This window comes from Lagopus muta, chromosome Z (genome assembly GCF_023343835.1).
Source record: "Lagopus muta isolate bLagMut1 chromosome Z, bLagMut1 primary, whole genome shotgun sequence".
In the NCBI taxonomy this organism is placed as follows: domain Eukaryota; kingdom Metazoa; phylum Chordata; class Aves; order Galliformes; family Phasianidae; genus Lagopus; species Lagopus muta.
The window spans coordinates 31,685,077-31,692,594 of record NC_064472.1 but is presented as its reverse complement, the minus strand read 5'-3'; the positions used below and the strand labels follow the sequence as shown (position 1 = coordinate 31,692,594).

Below are 7,518 nucleotides of genomic sequence, written 5' to 3'. Positions count from 1 at the left end.
TCTAAGCAGAACTACTTATTATCCTTCTCCAGGTGAGGTAACCTCCCCAATAACACCTTTTCCCAGGCATTTTTTAAACTCTGTTTCTGAAGGCTAAGTTCTATCATGAGGAGAGACAGGCATTAACTGAATATTCAGAAGGGCTGGTGAAGGTCTGCAAAGAGAGAGTTCTGTCTCCAGGATTGGTCAAGAAGAAGAGAAGTCTCTAGGGAGACCTCACTGCAGCATCCAGTACTTGAGGGAAGCTTTTAAATAGGAGAGAGATCAACTTTCTATGTGGTCTGATAGTGTTAGTAGAAGTGGGAATGGTTTTAAACTAATCCAGAGATGATTTCAGTTAGATGTGAGGTAGAAATTCTTTTCTCAGAGGGTGGTGAGGCACTTACACATGTTGCCCAGATTAGATAAGTTGTGTATGCCCCATTTCTAGAGGTATTCAAGTCCAAGTTTAATGGCGAACATGATCTAGTGAGTAGCAGCGCCGCCTGTGACAGGGAGGTTGGCTCCTTCCAGCTCAAGCCATTCTATGATTCTATTATTTTATAACTTTCTGCACATCTGCATAATTCAGGAGTTCTGATCATGCATAAGATGCTTCACAACAAGTAAACATCATTTTTTCTATTCACTCACTTTTTCCTCTTTTTTTTTTTATTGAAGACTAGACCACAATGTAGGAATAAGGAAAGAAAAACTAAATATGGTGACTGAAAGAGGAGTTATGTAAAGTGCATTAGCCACATATTCTCATTTGTTTTCCATCCTGCCTGGGCTTGGTCTCAGCAATTGTGTGTGTTATGAATTAACAGTAAGCTAGTTCATGTTCTCTACTATGCATAATGCACACATATGGGTCTTGATAAGATGTGTGTGCCATTATATCCATCCATCCAGATAGATGTTTTTTTCTGATCAGAGATTACTGGATCTGGCAGAATTGTAACAAATGATCTCCACAACTAAAACCAGAACAATAATTGTTTTCATGAATAAAAGTGCTGAGTTCAGTTTATTCTAGTTAAGTAAGGCATGTTATTGAAGGGAGTAGAGACTATCCTAACTAATTTCTTTATTCCTTCTTCCAATATAACAATGTCTTCTGCTAATATGCCCACATGGGATATGACTTAGATTGTATTTGGCCTTTGGTATCTACAGGGCTGCACACCATTTTACTTGCACTACATCTGAATAAAAGCTCTAGTGTCTAGTGAGTCTCAGCCTTTTAGCTACGGTTTTTGGACAAGTATCCAAAAAAGCTATGTAAGGCTGTACAGAAAATGTCATCTTTCTTTTCCATCTTCACCTATTCTTTTATATAGACATTTTTTTGGGATGATTGAAGCACAGCTTATAGCATCTTTATGGCAGTCTTTGAAAACTCTCTTTGTTGTTTATGTTTTCAGTGATTGTGTGAAAGATGCAGCTGTTTTTGCAATACTACCATCAGTAGAATATTCTATGTCCCTAAGTAATGATGAATTCATTAGCATAATTGAAGTTACTGATGTGTGTTTCCCAGTAAAAAGCAGTTCTGAAGCCATTTCCTGAGTGTGGATTGGCTACCATGTCACTTTCTTGCAGAATTTAATTCTATTGCGCTCAATCTGATTGCTGTTTTTGTTTTTATTTTTAATCTTTTTTTTCTTTTTTTTCTGCAGTGCTCCCTTTGTCATAGAGATTCACATTGTCTGCTCTCTCAGTTTACAGGTTACATTTGCTCATTAGGCTGCAAGTCATTCTTCACAGTTCAAAGAACCACCACATCACAAAATGGCTGAGGTTGAAAGAGTTCAGGCAGTCATCTGGACCAAGCTCCTATCTTCAAGCCAGGATACCTACAGCTACTTGCCCAGGACCTTGTCCAGATGAATAATTCCAAGCAGGGAGATTCCACAATCTCTTTGAGCAACCTAGTGCCAGTTCTCAGTCACCTGCAGATAACGAATGTTCAGATGGGACATCCTGTGCTTCAGTTTGCACCTATTCTTGGCTAGACACAACTGAAACAAAAAATTTGTCTCTTGCCTTTTAACACAGATATTGATAACAGAATCTTAAGCCTTTTCTTACTTAGATTGAAGAGTCCTGGTTCTCTCAGTCTTTTCTCATAGGAAAGTTGTCTCAGTGCTTCAATAATCTTTGTGACACTTTTTGGACTGTTTCCAGTATGTCTGTTTTTCTCTTGTCCTGAAAAGCCCTGAAAAGTAGTAGTAGCCTCACAAGCACTGAGCAAAGAGGGAGAGTATTACCTCCTTTGACTTGCTGACAATCTTTTGCTTAATGCCCAGGATACTATTTATCTTCTTTGCTGAAAGGGCACATTGCTAGCTTATGTTCAACTTACTGTCCTCCAAGACTCTAAGGTTACTTCCTACTGGTTACCTTTCCACCTCAGTAGCCCCTGTGTGAGGCTATTTCTGATCAAGTGCAGACCTTTGCACTTCCTGTTGCTGAACTTCATCAGCCCATTTTTGTTCATACTGTGATTCCCCTGCAACATGACTCTCTGGCATTTCAATAACTCTCTCCCATTTCTCCCATTACAAATTTGTGTAGGGTGAGCTCTACCCCATCATCCAGACCGATAATGAAGATAATAAACTGGACTGGAGCCAGTATTAACCTTTGGGATACCAAGCTAGTTTCTAGCCACAAGCTAGACCTTCTGCCACTAATCAATAACTGGTTATGCTCAGCAGTAAAAGCTAGGGGAGAAAGAAGGCAGGGCTAGGATAGGATGTTCAGAGTAATGACATTTGTCTTTCCAAGAAACTGTTACAAATAAGCTCTACTTTCCTGGAAATGGTTGAAAATCTGCCTGCTGATGAAAAGCAATGAATGAATTCCTTGTTTTGCTTTCTTCCATTTGCAGCTTGTGCTTTCTCTATTAAACTGTCTTTATCTCAACACATACTTTTTCACATTTTTACTCAAGTTCTCTTCCTGATCCTACTAAGAGAAAGCAAGCAAACTTCTTGTGGTACTTAATTGTCTACTATGATTAAACCACAAAAAGAGGGAATTTCCTGTGCCCACTGCCTCTTGTCCTGGCACTTGACAGCACTGAAAAGAGCTTGATTCCACCTTGTTTGCAACCTCCCATCAGGTATTTATATAAACTGATGAGATCCCCCTTGGAGACTTATGCATGCTAAACAGTCTCAGCTGTTCCAGCCTTTCCCCATATGAGAGTTCCTCCATCATCTTCATGGCATTTTGCTGGATTCATTCCAGCATGTCCATGTCTCCCTTGTCTTGGAGAGAACTAGAATTAGACATAACGCTTCAGATGTATCCTCACGCATGCTGAGTAAAGAAGAATTGCCTCTCTTGACTTGCTGATAACTCCTTGTCTAATGCAGTCCAGGATAGCATTAACTTTACTTGTCAATAAGGCACACTGACTTGTGTTCAACCTGGTGTCCACCAGGATCCCAGAATCCTCTTCTGACAAAGTGCTTTCCATCTGGGTGACCTCCAACATGAACTGGTACCTGGGATTGTCCCTAGCAGGGGAAGGAAATCTTCAACATAGAAGACTATCATGTAGGACAAGCAACATCAGAATTCATGCCACACTACCTCACATGTAAATGCTAGGAGAATAAATCACTCAAAGAGATAAATTTACTTCACATGTTTGCAGGAAAAAAGAACAACAATTCGAGTGGAGGTGGCAATATTCTCTGGCCTTCTCCCAGTACCGGTAAAAAATGTTCTGTGTCATTGTTTTAGATCAGCCATGAGAATGAAATAAATAATTACACATAAAAACATGGTGAAAGCCAGTTTATTTGTATGACAGCTTCTCTGAAAGGGTATGGGACAAGGTGCTGTCACTGTTGGAGTGTTGGCTGAGATGGCCTCGGCCGCAGCTATAGCTTTCTGGCCATGGTGTGAGTCATTGTACTTAATGTGCTTTCTAAAGAGTATGGGGAATATTTTTCAACTGGGATGAAACATTATCTCTCTTCCAACCAGAAAATAGCAGAAAGGTCAAGATAGATATATAGACATGGTTACAGGATGTCAAGAATACACTGTATTTTGCTGCAATTACAGCTCTCAAAGTGGGTACAAAATTAACTTATGTATGTTGTATCAAAGATGCAGCGACCATATTCAGATCACATTGTTCAGAGCTGATTATTCATCCATTTCTTGATAGTTCCACCCATGTCCATGAAGTGGATAAGTGGTTACCATGACCACACTCAACTGTCATAGGACCTGTCATAGGCAGAGATGAAATTCTTCCTCAGAATGCCAAGGATAGACTGTGGCTTATTTCCCTGCAGCTTTCTCTTATTCAAGGCTGCCAGTCTGCTATTTTTACCCCAAACTATATGGAGTTTAGTAGACTATATGAGACCATACTTAAAGACCCCATATACAGTAGTGATTGTCATAGATGTGTTTTAAGACTCAGCCAAGCCATAGGGAATTTGACAGCTATTCAAAAGAGAGAATGAAATCTTATTTCGAAAGGAGAGAAAGTACTTGTATGCAGTCACTGTGGAAGTAACCAAAGATATGGGGACCTCTCTTCCTTTTCTCTTGGAGTCTTAGTGCACTGGGAATTTCTGGGTGAAGTAGAAAGAAAAAATGGTCAAAATCCCTTCGTAGAGGCTGCATTTTGAACTTGATCTCTCACAAGGCAGTGTAACAAAAAAGCTTTTCAAAAATTTGGACATTCAATGACTATCTCTGATATAGATTCAGAAATTGAAACAGCTTTTAGCAAATGTTTTGAAACCTGAAGTCAAAGTAGCAAAGAAAAGGAAGAAAGTGACTGCAAGAGTAACTGCATTTACAATAGAATTTAAGTAAGTAATGCATCTTTTCAAGTGCTGTAGCAGCATTGGTATGATAGGCAATTTTTTAATTTTTATTTTTAAGAATAGCAAAATGCAATTAATGTAGAAGTTTTTCATGAGCTTGGAATAGAAAAAATATTTTGGCTGAAATAACCTGCAATTGTAGATCTGTTGCAATATAATAAAACTAACTGAAGGTATTCCTCTGTTGGCTTGTTTTGTTTTGTTTTAATAGATATTGAACAATAACTGAAGTATAAACAGACAGAAAAATGCGTTTGATAGCTATGAGTAAAACTCTTCCACCAGCTCAAAAGAATTTCCTGTGTTGCACCAAGATTGTCCTGATTTCATCCTTAAACTCTCTGTCTAGAGTTAACTATTGCACTTCATGTTTTGCCATGCTAGCATATGCACTTTTAGAAGCAAAAACTGTGCTCCTTTGGAAAGGGAATGCATGAGCATTGCCTTAGATTTTGAATGTAACTAGTTGCCTTTTTATATTCCCAGTCCCAGAGGCAGCATTCCTTTTGACGACTCACAACTTCCTGCGAGGTCTCATTTTACGGGAAAAGATTTCCCTATCACAGAATAAGGACATGCTGTAGGTATGTTAGTATTAAATAGTAATTATAATAACCAGAAAAAGGAACTCTTTTACAGCCCTCTAGCAGGTCTCAGCCATCTAGAATTTGGTATCTTGAACCAAACTTGAGATCATCATTTGGAGAAGTACTAGGCGGCATAAGAATGTGGTAACGCTGAAATTATCTGCTCAGACTCTCAGACATAATGGCAGAGTGAAGTGCTTATGAAATTCAAATTGCTTGCTGAATTGGAGCTCTGAGAACATGAGTGTATGTATATACAGGTGGCTATCTATTAACCAGCAAGAATATGAACTGAAGGAACAAAAGGAAGCGCACATCTGTGTGCTCACTGTGCACTGCAGGTTGAAGGCAGGAACAGGAAAATACTGGCAGCTGTTGGAGCTGAGTGCAGCGGCTGAATGTAGAGACAATTTGCTCTGGAGAGACCAAGATAGGTCTTCTCCTGTCACAGACATACCTGAGAGTATTGCTGGCAATACAGATCAGCTCTAAGACAGAGGGTTTGAATTTTATGTGGTGCTGTGTGGAGCCAGAAGTTGGATTAAGTGGTCTGTGTGGGTTTCTTCCAATTTAGGATATTCAGTGACTCAGTGGAATGAAACCTAGAAGCTCACAAACTGAAGCTACTTTGTAAAAGTTTAGGTCTAGCCTACACTGGTCTAGTGTTCTGAAAAATGCCTGCTTCTAAAGATGCAGCGAACGAATCACTGGAAAGGATCAGTGCTCATCTAACAACTGCATCATAAGCCCTGCAGTATTACTGGAAACAGATCACTTGTCTGTACTGTGCCTTGGATATTCTGTTTTCTTTGTTGTTGTTGTTTTCTTTTGCCACTATAGTAATGAGAAAGTAGAGAATTGCATTGTGGCTACAGGAGTTTTGGTTCCTGACAATACTTAGTTATGGTAGTACATGAGTATAAGTAGAATGATTATTTTCTCTAGTGTTCAAGAGTAATATTTGCAAATATGCATCTGGCATAAATAAACTTCATATACTGTTACATAAATGATAAGCAAAATACATTGTTTTTTTCTAAATTCTTTCCCCATATTCTCTTTTCATGTTCTTTTATGCCTTTGATGAAATTATATCATACTAGTTGATTTTTACAGTAGCCTTATGGCCTCTCCTCGCTCTCCAAATTGTCCCTCTTGTGGTTTGTTTTGTGTGCTCTTGTTAGGGTTGTTGTTAGCTACGTTCTGATGTTTGCAATTTTTAGAAATCTAAATCTTTTTTATTTACATTATCAGTAATCTGACCTGGGTTGCCCACAGCAATGTTCCAACTGTTCTCAGGTCCTCAGTTACTAATTATGCAGATGAACAGATTGTGTAAACTCTTTCCTTATGGCCACATTCTGGAGGAGCTGTTTTTATTAAATTGCTGTTGCACTTGAATTTTGAATAGGTGCTGGCCAATACTTATTTTAGATGTCCCATACACATTTGTTATAGTTATTTATTAGTTACACACACAAATTAAATCCAAATGTGCAGGGAAGCAGCTTCTTCCTGCAGATCTCTAGAACGGTGGACAATCTACCAGTAGAATAGTTTATGCTGTCAAAATCAGTGAAACAAATCAATTGCTGATGATCATTTGTTAATATCATTACACTGGGGATGTTCAGATATAATTAACTTTTGAGGTGAAAGAATTTTACTACTTATATAATGTTTTACCCATTAGGTAATACTCTAGTTTTTGAGTGACAATTGACTGCATGAGATTTTGTGCAAGGAAATTATATTTCATTTACAGATAAGAATACACCAACAACACAGTACTGAACCCAGTTTAAGTGACAACATTGCATTACAGGACTATGGTCGTACCCTATCTCTCATCTTCTGCCGTACTACAGTGGTGTCCAGAAGGTACATTGGTTCTACTTGAATAGCATATGTGTTTGTGATAGGTCTTTGCCCTCTAGATTGTCATTTAAAATCAATTAGCGACTCCAATGAGCACAGCACCTTCAACCATCTCTTTACAGTGTCACAGTGCCTTTCTGTGTTCCATGAGCAACAGTTTCCGTTTGAAAGATAGATGATGCCATCCAGGTAGCATACCAGAACAGTGA

General features: G+C 38.7%; 1 pseudogene; it reads left to right on the top strand.

Annotated features, from left to right (window-relative positions):
* The first annotated feature begins 460 nt into the window (after positions 1-460).
* On the top strand, positions 461-4,763 carry LOC125687054 (ATP-dependent (S)-NAD(P)H-hydrate dehydratase-like; annotated as a pseudogene).
* Positions 4,764-7,518: the final 2,755 nt, after the last annotated feature.